The sequence below is a fragment of the Triticum urartu genome, chromosome 7 (assembly GCF_003073215.2).
Source record: "Triticum urartu cultivar G1812 chromosome 7, Tu2.1, whole genome shotgun sequence".
Classification (NCBI taxonomy): Eukaryota; Viridiplantae; Streptophyta; class Magnoliopsida; order Poales; family Poaceae; genus Triticum; species Triticum urartu.
Window position 1 is genome coordinate 266173876 of NC_053028.1, and position 15951 is coordinate 266189826.

The window sequence follows — 15951 nt, forward strand, 5'->3', positions numbered from 1 at the left end:
GGACTGTGGACATCACTCGTCATCACGGACCCTTGTCGACAAGGCCTTCCGCAGTGGGTTCTATTGGCATACAACACTCAACGATGTAGCTGAGCTGGTGAAGTCCTGCGAAGCTTGACAATTCCACGCCAAGCAAATCCACTAGCCTACTCAGGGCCTCCAAACCATCCCGCTCACGTGGTCGTTCGTGGTCTGGGGGCTGGACATTCTAGGCCCATTCCCACGAGCGCCAGGGGCTACCGCTATCTCTACGTCGCCATCGATAAGTTCACCAAGTGGGCAGAGGTAGAAGCCGTCCGAACCATTCCAACCGGCTCTGCTGTCAAGTTCATCAAGGGCCTCGTGAGCCGCTTCGGGGTCCCTAACCGCATTATCACAGATAACGGTGCGCAGTTTACTAGTAACCTCTTTAAAACCTATTATGCTAACCTTGGAACGCAGATCTGCTATGCTTCGGTAGCCCACCCCAGGAGTAATGGTCAGGCCGAGCATGCCAATGCTGAGGTCCTGAGGGGCCTCAAGACCAGGACCTTCAAGAAGAAGCTGGAGGCCTACGGCAGGGGCTGGCACGACGAGCTCCAGTCCATGCCGTGGTCCATCCGCACCACCGCTACCAAGCCAACGGGCGAGACTCTTTTCTTCCTCGTCTACGGAGCAGAAGCAGTCCTCCCTCACGAGGTCAGGCATCGCTCCACGCGGGTCCTGGCGTTTGACGAAACGCAGCAGGACGCCATGCGGGGGATGGATCTCGTGCTGGGGGAGGAACACCGTCCTGAAGCTGCATTACGGGCGGCAAGGTACCAGCAAGCGCTGCGGCGCTACCACTGCCGCAACATTCGCTCCAGGACTCTTGAGACGGGTGACCTGGTCCTGAGGAGGGTCCTCTCCAGGGAAGGCTTGCACAAGCTCTCACCCATGTGGGAGGGACCGTTCAGGGTCGTCCACATCTCCAGGCCTGGCGCCGTGCGCTTGGAGATGCAAGAGGGGATACCTATCCAAAACGCCTAGAACATCCAGCACCTCCGGAAATTCTACCCAAGAGGCAAGGCCTAGAGCCTGTGAAGCAAGGCCCAGAGCCTGTGAGGCAAGGCCCAAAGCCTGTGAGGCAAGGCCTAGTGCCTGAGAAGCAAGGCCCAGAGCCTGTGAGGCAAGGCCCAGAGCCTGTGAAGCAAGGCTCAGTGCCTGAGAAGCAAGGCCCAGAGCCTGTGAATCAAGGCCCAGTGCCTGAGAAGCAAGGCCCAGAGCCTGTGAAGCAAGGCCCGGTGCCTGTGAAGAATCGCCGCCCGTGACACTCTCACGTAATAATGAGTTGGGGCTGTACACGCCCCGGAGTCTCAGGAGCGCCGGCCTCAGGCCCTGGGGCTCCCTCCCATGCCTACTGGACAGCACTTAGCTCCGCGCTGGTGAGAATACTTGAAGACTAGATTAGGTGCCGGACACGGCTTTTCATTTGCTTTCCGTAGTTGGCTTGCTTTTCCTTAATCGAGTTTGCCTTTGGCGTTCCTTGCTGATTTGGTTCCTTCGCCTTTTACAGCATTTTTCGCCTCTGGTTTACCCGTGATCTCTCTCTCTCTCTCGCAAACCTCGCGAGGGGGCTAGGCAGGTGCCCTCGCGAGCTTTTCCTTCTCTCTGCCTTCTCGCGAGTCACCCTCGTTCGAGCCTGGAAGCTGGCGCAACTCTCCTAACTCCGTGCCCCTCGGGTACCGCGATGCAAAGCACCAAGTCAAGGTTCGGGTGAATGGCAAAATCCTCTAGCACACCCCCTAACAAATTCTTGCAGTTCCTGAGCAAACGCAGATATCTTGTGAAGGAAGGGGCATCCCAAACACGCCAGGTTAGGTTATCTCTATGCAAAATAACAGCATGGCATGGGAATAATACACACGTTGCATTAACCAAGAACCATAGTTCAATACACGCCCCACTGGGCCCATACTGGTTTCATTTTTTGGTGCAGGAAAAGAAAGTAAAAAACCAGACAAAGCGGTGTTTCAGCAATCCGCGGGGGCAGGCCCTTAGCGACGCCCAAGCCTAGCCAGACCCCTCCTCGCGCTTCACGGAGGCGGGGCAACGAGATGACCCGTTGCCTCCTTCGAAGCAAGCGCAGCGGCGCGGCAGCTGATCGTAGCCACTGCTGCTAGAGCTGTCGCAGGAGGGAGAGCCGCCGTAGCTGGAGGAGATGCGGTCACCGCTGAGGGTAGGCTCGCCCTCACCCTCGTCGCGACCATCGCCAAGGACGAGCACCTCCTCACCGTCGTTCGTCTCGGGGCAACACCGGGCGCGGCGGCCATCTTCCCCGAACACCCTCACGTAAAGGGTCAACCCGCCGTCATACTTGAAGTGGAGCGTGCACCGCCTGCCCAGGCCGCGCGCGGGGGCGAACGTCTGCCAGCCGCGGGCCAGGGCTGTGTTTCCCGCGGCAGAAGTCTTGACCGCGACCCAGGAGTCCTTGCTGCAGCAACCATCAGCCTGCTACCAGAGCCCCTGGACCAGGGGCCGGCAGCTCATCGACACAGAAGCGCGGAAGCTGGAGCCAGTTGCCGGCCGGGTTTTCCGACCAAAAAACGAACTCCGGCGACGCCTCCACTGAATGGAAGCGTAGGCGGGGAGGCCTCGCCACCATCGCGCACCTCCCCCCGTCAACTAGACCGCCATGGTTGGGACGGCCCCCTCCGCGTGCCATGGCGCCGCCTCAACGGTGGGCCACGGCGGGGGTCGCAGCGTGCTTGCATGGGCGGCCGCGACCACGCTTGGGCACCGGGGAACCAGGGCCCTCGCGAGGGGCCTTTCCCTTCTCGACGGCAGAGAACTTCCTTTGAGGCGCCATCGGAGGCACTGCAAGCAATGGAGCAAGAAGGAGGAAGCAAGCAAGGAAGAGATGGGCAACGGGGGCTTCGCCCCTCCCCATTTATAGCAAGAGAAGGCCAACCGACGTCTCCCACGATCGCATGTAATGATGGTTTCCCTTGCATGTCGCAGGGACTTGTCAAGTTGTGCAATCGTCAAGGCAGCGTGGGGAAACAGAGACGCCCACGTCCAATCAACCGCCACATGTCAACCGAGGCCGCAGGCTTTTGGGGCCCGCGGTTCTCCGAACTTGACCCTTGGCTTCGCCGCGAAACCAAGCCCGAGCACACCTTGGGCCCAGGGGCTACTGTCGGCGTTCTGGGAACGGGGGTCCCCAGACTTGCCTGCCTGCGGCCCGTGGCGTGGCTGAGCCGGCAGGCCGTACGGCCCATCTTCACCAACAAAGCATCCAAGACCCTCGCGAGGGGCCAAGCCTCGCGAGGCGGACGATGCAAGACCTCCTCTGGAGTGGCCTAGCTAGGAAGGCTCACGAGGAGCGGAGATATCAAGGCAAGGCGAACCTCACGAGGCTCTCGTGACGTGAGCCGTGACGATCGACGCCAGGCGGGTGCCAGGCAGGCGCCAGCGCGCGCAACGTCCTTGTTTCCTCTTTGGTGCAAAGGGGGCAAGCGCAGCCGCAAAGTACCGAGGCCTCAGGCAAAGGTTGCCAGTTCGGTGCAACAAGACCAAGACCATGGACTGCAAGACGGAGGTCATCGTGGAGCCCAGAGTAGTGTCACCACCAGAACTTTGTGCAGGCGAAGACTACTTTTGTCAGGATAGCTTGTACTAGCTGTGCCCCTTCAAATTAGCCCGCCATTGTTGGCTCCCTTCCCGCTTGATATTTGGGAAGAGGACCAGGGCCTCTATAAATAGGACTAGCCACCACCATAGTAAGGGAGGAGATTGGATCTGAGCTAGAGGAGAGAAAGAGAGACCTCCCCCATATACACAAGCTCACCGAGCTCAAGAACGCCTCAACCTCAGGAGGCCGTTCTTCCCTTGTATGATTCATCATCAGCCCAAGAGGCAATCCACCACCACCACACTAGAGTAGGGTATTGCACCACAATGGTGGCCCGAACCAGTATGAATCCCGTGTCTTTCTGTGTTGTGAGTTCGTCAAGTTCATCTGCAAGATTTTAGCGAGCTAGAGCGTAGATCGGTTGGAGGGAAAGACTTCGTGCACACCCCAGTGTTCGAACCTTAAGGGTTTGCCGGATCACCACATCCCGACATTTTCTAACACTTATTCTTGTGTGTTTCAAAAACCTTAAGAAAAACCAAAAAAAAATTAGCTGTAGCTTTTAGCTAGTTTACTTTCCATGCATGTAGTAGTAGTAATTAAAAGAAAACCCAAAAAGATTTCTCGTTCTTCCTTTGGTTGTTGGGAACTTTCCTGTGTAAATAGTTTTATTTCTTTTCTTATTCTTTGGGGGTCGAGAGGAGAAGACCATGATGAAAATGTTGAGTGGCTCTCATATGCATTATTGTTGATTTAACCAAGAGCCCATATTACCTTGTCTTCTCCCTTGTATAAAATGCTTGCAGGTTCCAGCTTAGTGCAATGCACGTGCACTATTATTATTATCCACACCGTTCGGTCGTGTGAGTGAAAGGCAATAATGACGATATATGATGGACTGAATGAGATGAGAGAAGCTGGTATGAACTCGACCTATCTTGTTTTTGTAAATATGATTAGTTCGTCGTTACTGATTCAGCCTATTATGAATGAAACATGTTTGCAATGACAATTGGAGATTATAGTTTCCCATGCCATGCTTAATTAGCTAGGAGTTTATAATGGTTTACCTTGCATGCCAACATGCTATTAAACTAGTTGTGATGTGGTATGATAGGGTGGTATCCTCCTTTGAACGATTCGAGTGGCTTGACTTGGCACAGATTCATGCATGCAGATGAAACAAAATCGACATAGCCTCCATGATATTTATGTTCACGGTGATTTATATCCTACTCATGCTTGCACTCATTGTTGATTAATCTTAATGCATGTTCATGACTGTTGTCGCTCTCTAGTTGGTCGCTTCCTGGTTTCTTTCTAGCCTTCACTTGTACTAAGCGGGAATACTGCTTGTGCATCCACTTCCATAAACCCCAAAGTTATTCCATATGAGTCCACCATACCTTCCTATATGCGGTATTTACCTGCCATTCCAAGTAAATTTGTATGTGCCAAACTCTAAACCTTCAAATGAAATTCCGTTTTGTATGCTCGAATAGCTCATGTATCAATTAGGGATGTCTATATCTTCCATGCTAGGTGGGTTATTCTCACGATGAGTGGACTCCGCTCATCATTCACAAGAAAATGGCCGGTAACCGGGATGCCCAGCCCCATGCCCAAATCAAATCAAAATAATTGCAAACAAAACACCCCCAAGATTGTTTTTAGTTGGACGACGCCCGTTATTTCGGACAAGCCATGGATTGATGTTTGTTGGTGGTGGGGGAGTATAAATTTTACCATTCTGTTTGGGAACCGCCTATAATGTGTGTGGCATGGAAGATATCGAGATCTCTTGGTTGTTATATTGACAATGAAATTGTGCCACTCAAAATATTATTTATCTCTGTTTCAAAACTCGAGCTCTAGCACCTCTATGAATCCCTGCTTCCCTCTGTGAAGGGCCTATCTATTTACTTTTATGTTGAGTCATCATCCTCTTATTAAAAAGCAATAGTTGGAGAGCACCATTGTCATTCGCATGCATTGCTTTTAATTTACATTGAGTATGACTGGATTTCTTTTACCATGAATTACAATGTCTAGTCAATCCTTGATCTTCAGGGGTGCTTTGCATTTATGTTTTGCGGTCTCAGAAAGGGCTAGCGAGATGCCATCTTTTTATATCATGTTATGATTGTTTTGAGAAAGTTTTGTCATCCGAGATTTATTACTATTGCTCGCTAGTTGATTATGCCATGGATATGAGTAAACATGAGACCTAAATGTTATTGTGAATATGGTTAGTTCATAATTTTTGCTGAAAACTTGAATGATGGCTTTACATATTTGCAACAACAAGATCAAACAGAGTTTGTAAAAGTTTTTCTTTATCACTTTTAGTTTGTCAACAGAATTGCTTGAGGACAAGAAAATGTTTAAGATTGGGGGAGTTGATACGTCTCCAACCTATCTACTTTTCCAAACACTTTTGCCCTTGTTTTGGACTCTCACTTGCATGATTTGAATGGAACTAACCCGGACTGACGCTGTTTTCAGCAGAACTGCCATGGTGTTATTTTTGTGCAGAAATAGAAGTTCTCTGAATGACTTGAAAATCCACGGAGACACGTTTTGGAATTAATGAAAAATACTGGCGAAAGAATCAGCATCAGGGGGCCCACACCCTGTCCACGAGGGTGCAGGGTGCCGCCCTGGGGCGCGCCCCTACCTCATGGGCCCCTTGGAACTCCACCGACCTCAACCCCAATCCATATATTCACTTTCAGGGAGAAGGATTCATCGTGTTTTACGATACGAAGCCGCCGCCAAGCCCTAATTTTCCTCGAGAGGGCTGATTTGGAGTCGGTTCGGGGCTCCGGAGAGGGGAATCCGTCGCCATCGTCATCATCAACCATCCTCCATCACCAATTTCATGATGCTCACCGCCGTGTGTGAGTAATCTCATCGTAGGATTGCTAGACGGTGATGGGTTGGATGAGATTTACCATGTAATCGAGTCAGTTTTGTTAGGGTTTGATCCCTAGTATCCATTATGTTCTAAGATTGATGTTGCTACGACTTTACTATGCTTAATGCTTGTCACTAGGGCCCGAGTGCCATGATTTCAGATTTGAACCTATTATGTTTTCATGAATATATGTGAGTTCTTGATCCTATCTTGCAAGTCAATAATCACCTACTATGTGTTATGATCCGGCAACCCCGAACTGAAAAAAATCGGGACCACTCCTGGTGATGACCGTAGTTTGAGGACTTCATGTATTCACTAAGTGTTAATGCTTTAGTCCCGTACTCTATTAAAAGGAGGCCTTAATATCCCTTAGTTTCCAATAGGACCCAGCTTCCACGGGAGGGTAGGACAAAAGATGGCATGCAAGTTCTTTTCCATAAGCACGTATGACTATATTTGAAATACATGCCTACATTACATTGATGAACTGGAGCAAGTTCTGTGTCACCCTATGTTATAACTGTTGCATGAGGAATCGCATCTGACATAATTATCCATCATTGATACATTGCCTATGAGCTTTTCACATATTGATCTTTGCTTAGTTACTTTTCCGTTGCCACTATGTTACGATTGCTACAAAAACTACTACTGTTACTTTTTCCACCGTTACCGTTACTTCCATACTACTTTGCTACTCAATACTTTGCTGCAGATATTTAGTCTTTTAGGTGTGGTTAAATTGACAACTCAACTGCTAATACTTGAGAATATTCTTTGGCTCCCCTTGTGCCGAATCAATAAATTTGGGTTGAATACTCTACCCTCAAAACTGTTGCGATCCCCTATACTTGTGGGTTATCAAGGAGGACTTTGGGGATGAAGCACCACTGCCTCGAGGCGGAACTTGGGTAGGCGCACCTTTTGCCCTCCCACAGAGCGATTCCGCCAGGGGAACTTCCCTCCCGGAGGGGGAAATCATCGTCATCATCATCACCAACAACTCTCCCATCTTGGGGGGGGGGCAATCTCCATCAACATCGTCAACAACACCATCTCCTCTCAAACCATAGTTCATCTCTTGTGTTCAATCTTGTTACCGGAACAATAGATTGGTACTTGTGGGTGACTAGTAGTGTTGATTACATCTTGTAGTTGATTACTATATGGTTTATTTGGTGGAAGATTATATGTTCAGATCCATTATGCTATTTAATACTCCTCTGATCATGAATTTTTTTATCATTTGTGAGTAGTTACTTTTGTTCTTGAGGTCACGGGAGAAATCATGTTGCAAGTAATCATGTGAACTTGATATGTGTTTGATATTTTGATAGTATGTATGTTGTTATTCCCTTAGTGGTGTCATGTGAACGTCGACTACATGATACTTCACCATATTTGGGCCTAAGGGAATGCATTATGGAGTAGCAATTAGACGGTGGGTTGCGAGAGTGATAGAAGCTTAAACCCTAGTTTATGCGATATTTCGTAAGGGACCGATTGGATCCAAAAGTTTAATGCTATGGTTAGAATTTATTCTTAATACTATTCTTGTAGTTGCGGATGCTTGCAGGAGGGTTAATCATAAGTAGGAGGTTTGTTCAAGTAAGAACAACACCTAAGCACCGGTCCACCCACATATCAAATTATCAAAGTAGCGAACACAAATCAAACCAACATGATGAAAGTGACTAGATGAAATTCCCGTGTACCCTCAAGAACACTTTGCTTATCATAAGAGACCGTTTTGGCCTGTCCTTTGCCTCAAAAGGATTGGGCTACCTTTCTGCACTTTTGTTACTATTATCACCATGCATGACACAAAGTAGTAGAACATTTAATATGATACGGTATCATGATATGATACCACACCCTCTCTTTCCTCATTTAATTGTGTGCCACATCATCCAAAAAGTCTAGTTGGCATGCATGATACTGCTTATAATACTCCCATTACGACTAATGCAAAGTAACATAATAGTAGTATCATATATGGCTTCATTTATTAGCTCATAGACTCATCTTGTCTTGGAAAGCGCTATGTTATAGTAACATACTATGTTACCACATCTCATTAATTACTTGCCACATAACCAGAATTTTCTTGAAGTGCGTTATGTTACTAGCTAAGTTACTCCAACTATGACTAGCCTTATGCCTCGGTGGAGGTATACATGTTGTTTCGACAAAAAGTACATGGTGGTTGTCCGGTCATTGTCCATATGCTCCTTTTGCTGCTGCTAATCTAATACTATCACTGGTTAAATGAAGAAATGCTTTTTTTCTCGGGTATCCTGGTTTAGTTCCCATCCAGATAATCATGATGCTTCTGTTTGTTGGTGTACTTTTCATTAATTCTTATTGATAATTGACATGTCACTATTAATCTTGTACCGTTGCCAAAACAAAGTAACAACACTATATCCCTTTTTTATATTTTTGCAAACAACGATGTGTATCTCCATAACCGGGCATGTCTTCCTCAATTTTAGTGGAACTGCACAAAATTGGATGGCCATTGTTGTTCGGCCTCACTGTCCTCTGCCACGTGGTTCTTCCTTCCTCGAGCTTGATTATTGAGAAGAAACAGACCATGGTGAGGATTTGTCAAACTTCATAGGTACCTCACCCAAACTTGATGCCAAATGGATGACGCATCACCACGATGACCTATCGATGCTCATGGTTGCGCCTCATGGTTGCAAAGGCTGGTGAAGCTGATTGATTTTCAATGAAAAACAAGTTGTCTTCCATCAGTGCTCTTTGCTTGTTACCTACAAAGATGATATCCTTCATCAGTTCACCTTGGTTGCGTTGGAGACACAGTCGTCTTTCATGTTGGTGCAATTTTATCACACAATTGGCTATGAACCAAATGTTTCCTCGAAGAAGGACCGACGTTGGTACTAAGAGCATAAGTTTTGTATTGATTTCTAAGCCCTCTCACAACTTTGTATTCAGTTCCCATGTAATTATATTTGTCCAGCTATTAACTTTGATTAAAAATGGTGTGGACTAAAAACTCGGATGGACGTAATAGCCCTGCATTTTTATTTACTCTGCATATTAGATTTGACTGAAGTCAAACTTTGTAAAGTTTGACCAAGTTTAGGCCGAACACAACAAACCATAATTATTGAGAGAGGGCAAACTGTACATACTCTCAAACCTTTCCGATAATTGAAATTAAAATTCTTTATTTCTACACAATCTCACACGTTTCCGATAATTTGGCGCATGTGTGGTTGTTCACTTAAGGGAGGGTAGTGTACCACACATGATGGACAGGGAGTGCGACCAGGACGCGTGGATCGTTAGTTCATCGGAAGTAGTAGTTTTCTTCACCGGTACATTAAATAAAGAGTTTCCTTTCGTACTTACACAATTTAAAACGATTGTTATGGAGAGAATAAGAAAACCACTCCACTATATATTAGTAGTATACACGAGTACGATATGGATGCAGCTTCATTGACTTTTTTAGGGGTAGCTTCATTGACTTTGTGCACCTGCCTTTGAGTGTATGACAGGTGGGCCCAACATGTGGCTGGCCCACTTGTCATACAGCCAAAGGCAGGTGTAGTTAAGGCACCAAAGCTCAGTCCGTACTAAATATGTAGTACTATATAAGCTGGAGCCTCAGCGCTTGTTCGCTAGGGTTTGCACTCTCCGCACTATTGCCGCACTACATATCGCCTTCGGCGAGGGTGGCAATCCACTATTGGCTGCGCTGTTCTCTTTCACCTAGCGCCTGTGCTGGAGGGCTAGCGACCCCTTCTTCCTCGCCGTCGTACGCAGTGTGGGAAGATCCGGCCTCCCGCCGCACACCTAGCCACATCCCGACGACCCTAAGGTATAAGTTTCTTTGAAACCGTCATTGCTCTAGCTGCATGCGGATCTTTTTCGATTCTGTAGTCGAATCTATGTCTTGGTTCAAAGAGGAGAGAAGGGTGCGGTGGGGTGGAGCATGAATCTAGGATGTGGTTCAATGAGGAAAGGAGGGGGCACTATTGCAGGATATTGCTAACGCGCCACTACGATCAGACATCCTTCGACGAAACTGTGTGCGATGCAATAATCACAAATGGTGGTGTAAAAAACCCGCCAAAAAAGGTTCAAAACATTTGCGATGACGGATGCATCAAACATGGTTCGGATTTTAGTTGCGTGTGCGATGCAGGGCATACAGTTCAGTTCAATTTACTATTTGCGATGAGGAGGAACAAAAGAAACGGGCAGCCAGATGAAGGTGTGTGCGATATACAACATACGTTTCACTCGGATGAACTGTTTGTCATTAGGCAACACAAAGGAAACGGGCAGCCAGATGAAGGTGTGTGTGATGTACAGCATACGGTTCACTCGGATGAACTGTTTCTGATTAGGCAACACAAAAGAAACGGTCAGCCAGATCAAGGTGTGTGTGATATACGGCATGTGGTTCTCTCGGCCTTGTCATCAGTGTGTGACCTCGGTGGCAACCGTTTGCTCCCCACTAGCCTCTTATTGTACCATGGCAACCGTCCACCGCCTCTTCGCCTTTCCCTCTTGATTTGGAACTGCTGTCGCATGCTCTTCCTTCCTCCATTTGCCTTCACCCTTCATTCCGCCATTGTTCGATCATCTTCTCCATGGAGGGAACAGGCCGGAAACGACCCCGTTATTCTTGCCCCGATCTGAAAGATGACGTGGTGGAGGAACTCATTGATTGGTGCGACGTCATCACATCGGCTAGCATGGCAGGTTCATTCAAGACCATTCTCGACTCAACTAATAACATCATTACAAGCAACCCAAGGGTCCAGGAGCGGTTTGATATCCCCTATCTTCTTCGACGTGACCCTTCTGACTGGCGCGGGGACGACGGAAGCCTCACCTTGTGCAAGTTGATGTCGCTTGATAATGATACATGTGATGCTAAGATGCCACGCTTGAGGGCAAGGCTTGGGCAGGCGCAAATGGAGATTCGGTTGTTTATATTGGGTACAACTGCGAGTGGGAACTTGTGAATGTGTACACTCGTCACTGGGTTCCACTTCCAAAAATCTCAGACTGCCCAAAGGTTGAGCACACAGATGATCTACGTGAGTTCAAATACGATCATGGTGACTGTCGTCTACGAAAGATAGCAATTTGTCGAGTTCCCAACCACTCTTGGGATTACACGAACTATGAAGTTGTTGCTATCTTCGACAAACTTGTTACCTTCTTTACTTCCATGCCTCGATGGATATTTCTCAAAAATCAATTTCTATACATGGATGAGTACTGTGATGCAATTCAATACGAGGGTCTTGTGTTTGCTGCCACCACTCGTGGAACTGTTTTTGCATGGAATCATCATGCTTTCGGTACGTTTGTCTTCCACCGTAATTTTAATGGTTTCATCCACATGCATGCGGGTTAGCTAGTTTCCCTTTACTAATTAACCATCTTGTGTTCCCAAGGTCCTGTTAACATTCCACCACCTATACTTCAAAAAATTTATAACCAAGGGGGAGATGACGATGGTGATGATCACGAGCATGAGGACGAGCAGGACCTATATACTTAGTGGCGCCTGGCAACTTATTCCGATGGATCATGTCTTCTTGTATGTATACAGGGCACTTCTGATGTTACTAACGAAGCATGTGTTGTCTCCCATGGTCAGACTCTCCGGACCTATTCCAACATCCGTTGCAGGGTATTCGGGGTGGATACTAGTGTGCTAGCACCAACACCTTCTCCCTGGTTCAGTATTGATAGTCCTGGAGAAAACTCGCTCTTCCTTAGACAAAACTATCCAATGATGGTGAAAGGTGACCCAGCTGCTGTTGACACAATGTTACTACCATTTATGAGAAGTAACTAGATCTATACCTTAGACATTGCTATGGTTCCCTACCTTGGCTATCACAATATGTGTCCTGATATAGGCCACTTCAGCCTGGATGATCAGTCCTATGTTGGTCTCGAGATTGACAATAGCTGGCCTTCCCAGAGAATCAATTATGGTTCAAAGCAAGCGTTTCCAACGCCGAGGATTGGTTGAGCTGAAGTTCATTTCATCGCTTTGTTATTTGTTGTGTGAGAAATTTTTTACTTTACTAGAATGTTTTGGTGGAAATGATCTATAATCCAACGTGTATCCTCGTTGTTGTTGTGGGTTGATGACTTGTTGTATGTAGTCAATGGTACATTTGCATATGCGTCCATCAACTCACGCCTGCTAGTGGTGTTCATATGATCAGTGCTAGTGATTTTAGTTGCAAAAATTAGATAGTGCTAGTGATTTTTAGCTGCATATTTTGACAAATCGCGGTGTTACAAGGTTGACAAATGGCAATGTTACTAGATAAACAAATCTCAATCTTTCCAGTTTGACAAATGGCAACATACCCAAAATGACAGATGCAAATCTTACCCAATTGTTTCTACGTGGTTGCACATGGGTCATGCAAAACAACCATTTGCATTGAAGGGATGCACAAATCTTGCACTGCGAGGGAAGACCATAGCTCCCACTTTGGATACGGGTGTTCTATCTAAAACGTTTGTGATCAAGAGTGGCAGAAATCCTGCTCGACACATTTTCCCTTGGCTTCCTAGGGGAGCTGTCGGTTTGCATACGGGTGTTCTAACTAAAACATTTGCGATGGGTTTTTTATATTTAAATACCATTGATGTTTTTTTCAAAAGAAAATCGGTTGATAAGTCTGTACATTAAGAGAGAGAAATGCAAGTTCGTTCAAACCATATCTTTCATTTAGTCACACTGCGAATTTATATTCATATGATCGAGAATTCGAGATACAGTATTAAACCCCAAAGAAACTATTTCCGGCAGCGGCGGAGGCGGCGTGTCGCACCGTCGTTGTCTTCCTCTAGGACGCCGATGTTGAAGTCTTCAAGGCAGCACAAAATGTTTTTCACTTGTAAATCAAACATCATGTCATCGTGCAATCGACTGGCGAGGTGCGAGAGGACGGTAACTGGCGCCGTTGAGAGGTAGTGGATGATGGCAGCTTGCCATGTCGCTGAGGGGGCGCGCGCACGGGCACGGGCGCGGCGGGTGCAGCCAAACGCACGGGGGCCGGTGCCACGGTGGGTGGAGGGGCACGCACGGGCACGAGCGCTGGCGCTGGCATGTACACGAGCTCGTGCGGGCCCGTGGAGACCTCGCTGACGCCCATGGCTTCCAGCTCTGCAATAGTGCTCGGCGACCAGCCCGTCAATGCTACAGGGATGGTCACTAGCGCGGGCGCGGGGATGGGAGCTGGGATGGGAGTGGGGGCAGCCGCCGCCGCAGCCAGCTCATTCTGGGCCATGTCCATGAGGCCCCATTCCTCCTTAATTATTTTCTATCTCCTCCGGCTCGGAGTCGACTTCACCAAATTAGAAGACTAGTGGCAGATGATCATTCTGCGCCATGGCATTGGTGGAGGTCTGCGGGAGGGAGGGGTGGGAGGCGAACAGTAAGGTCGCCCATATTAAACAGCGGCTCGGGCGCCATTAATGGAGAGGAAGGCGGGCGGCCATGGAAGACAAAGGGCTCGCTTCCCAGTGAGCCTGAGCAGCGTACAACTCACATGCTTCCCGGTGAGCCTTTCTATGCCTTGATCTCTTTGTTGTATAGTGTATGCTTTTTAGAGGTGATAGTATTGAGTAGGATAATTCTTTGAATATGCTATATCGTTCAAACGGGGGCCAACTCACTTGACCATGGCCCTTCACGGGCCGTCGGATCCATGGGCCTTCTACGTCTCGTAGGATCCATGGGCCACCGACTCATTTATGGGTCTTGTACGGGCCTTTAATGGGCCGTAGACGGACCTTTAATGGAAATCATACATTTTATGGGCTGACCATAATGGGCCGTTAGTAGGCCGTATTTGGTGATGCTAGGAAAATGGCCCAACAAACTAACGGTCCACAAACGGGCCGACTGTAACGACGGGCTGAATTTGTCCCACAAGCAGAAAATGACAGTAACGGGCCATAAGTAACCGAATGCTGCAAATGAGCCCAAGAATAAATGGGCCCTCAGAAGGCGAAAAGTTAACTTGGGCTAGAAACAGCCCAATGGAATAACGGGCCGTTAATGGGTATAAAGTGATACACTGTTCATTACGGGCCAGTTTCACCACGGGCCATTAATGGGTGTAAAGTAATACACTATTCATTACGGGCCAGTTTTAGCACGGGCCGCTAATGGGCCAAGAGTTACAAAGGGCCTCATATGGGCCCAAAGACGTCATGGGCTATACATGGGCTAGAAGTGAAAACGGGCTGGAATCATATTGGATGGCCTAGATGACGCTACTAGGCCTAATTCGGATAGGGCGTAACGGGCCTTGGGTTAGCGGGCTGTAAATGGGCTATATGTGAATAGGCCATTAACAAGCTTTCCATGGGTCGGCCCGCCAGCATTTGACCAAGTCAAACGGGCCAGCCTTTTCACAGGAATGGGCCACTGTTGGGCCGTGCCACGTGTCGACGTATCATAGGCGCCTTCTGTCCAGTGAGTGGATGACATCTGTCCCAACGATGAGCCGACACGTGTTTCCTCTAGCCAATGATGATTTTACACGTGGAAAATCCCCATTGGTCGGGGCTGTTAACGGGGTTGTTTCATGAATTTCAGATGAGTTTTGGATCACTAGAATTTAAAAACAAAGTATCTCAACATTTTGCCGGCAATCAACGGTGCCCTGGTGTTTGAAATTCATTCCATTTCTTGCATGGGACCTAAGCATGCACCCAAGGACACAAATTTGTTTTTCAACAAATATATATGCATTAGAGCATGTGCATGTAGTTCAAATTTGAATTATGCACATAAATGCATTGAAAACTCAATTAATGCATAAAAATGTCCAAACAAACCCCGAAAAATCCAAAAATTGACACAACACTCATGTTGTTCTATGTTGACACAAGAAAATTTTGAAAGCAATAAGAGGCAATAGTTATTGTTTCGTCCCTAAACGTGGGACATTCCCTACCGAAACCATCAGGCTTGTTGTGAGAAGCTTTGGTTTGTGAGAAGCATATCCCCAAACCTGCCCCAAATGGGATAAAAAATTACCACGGCATGTTGATGCCCGCTCCATGATAGCATGCCAAGTTTCATGAATTTCAGATGAGCTTTGGACTTACTAGAATTAAAAAACCAGGTATCTCAATGTTTGCGCCCGAGTGACCGTGGCAGGGTGTTTGACATTCATTCCCATTTCTTGCATGGGACCTAAGCATGCAACCAAGGACAAAGATTTGAATTTTCAACCAATTTATATGCATTAGAGCATGTGCATGTAGTTCAAATTTGAATTATGCACATAAATGCATTGAAAACTCAGTTTATGTATAAAATGTCCAAACGAACCCCGAAAAATCCCAAAAATTGGCACAACACTCATGTTGTTCTATGTTGACACAACAAAAGTTTTGAAAG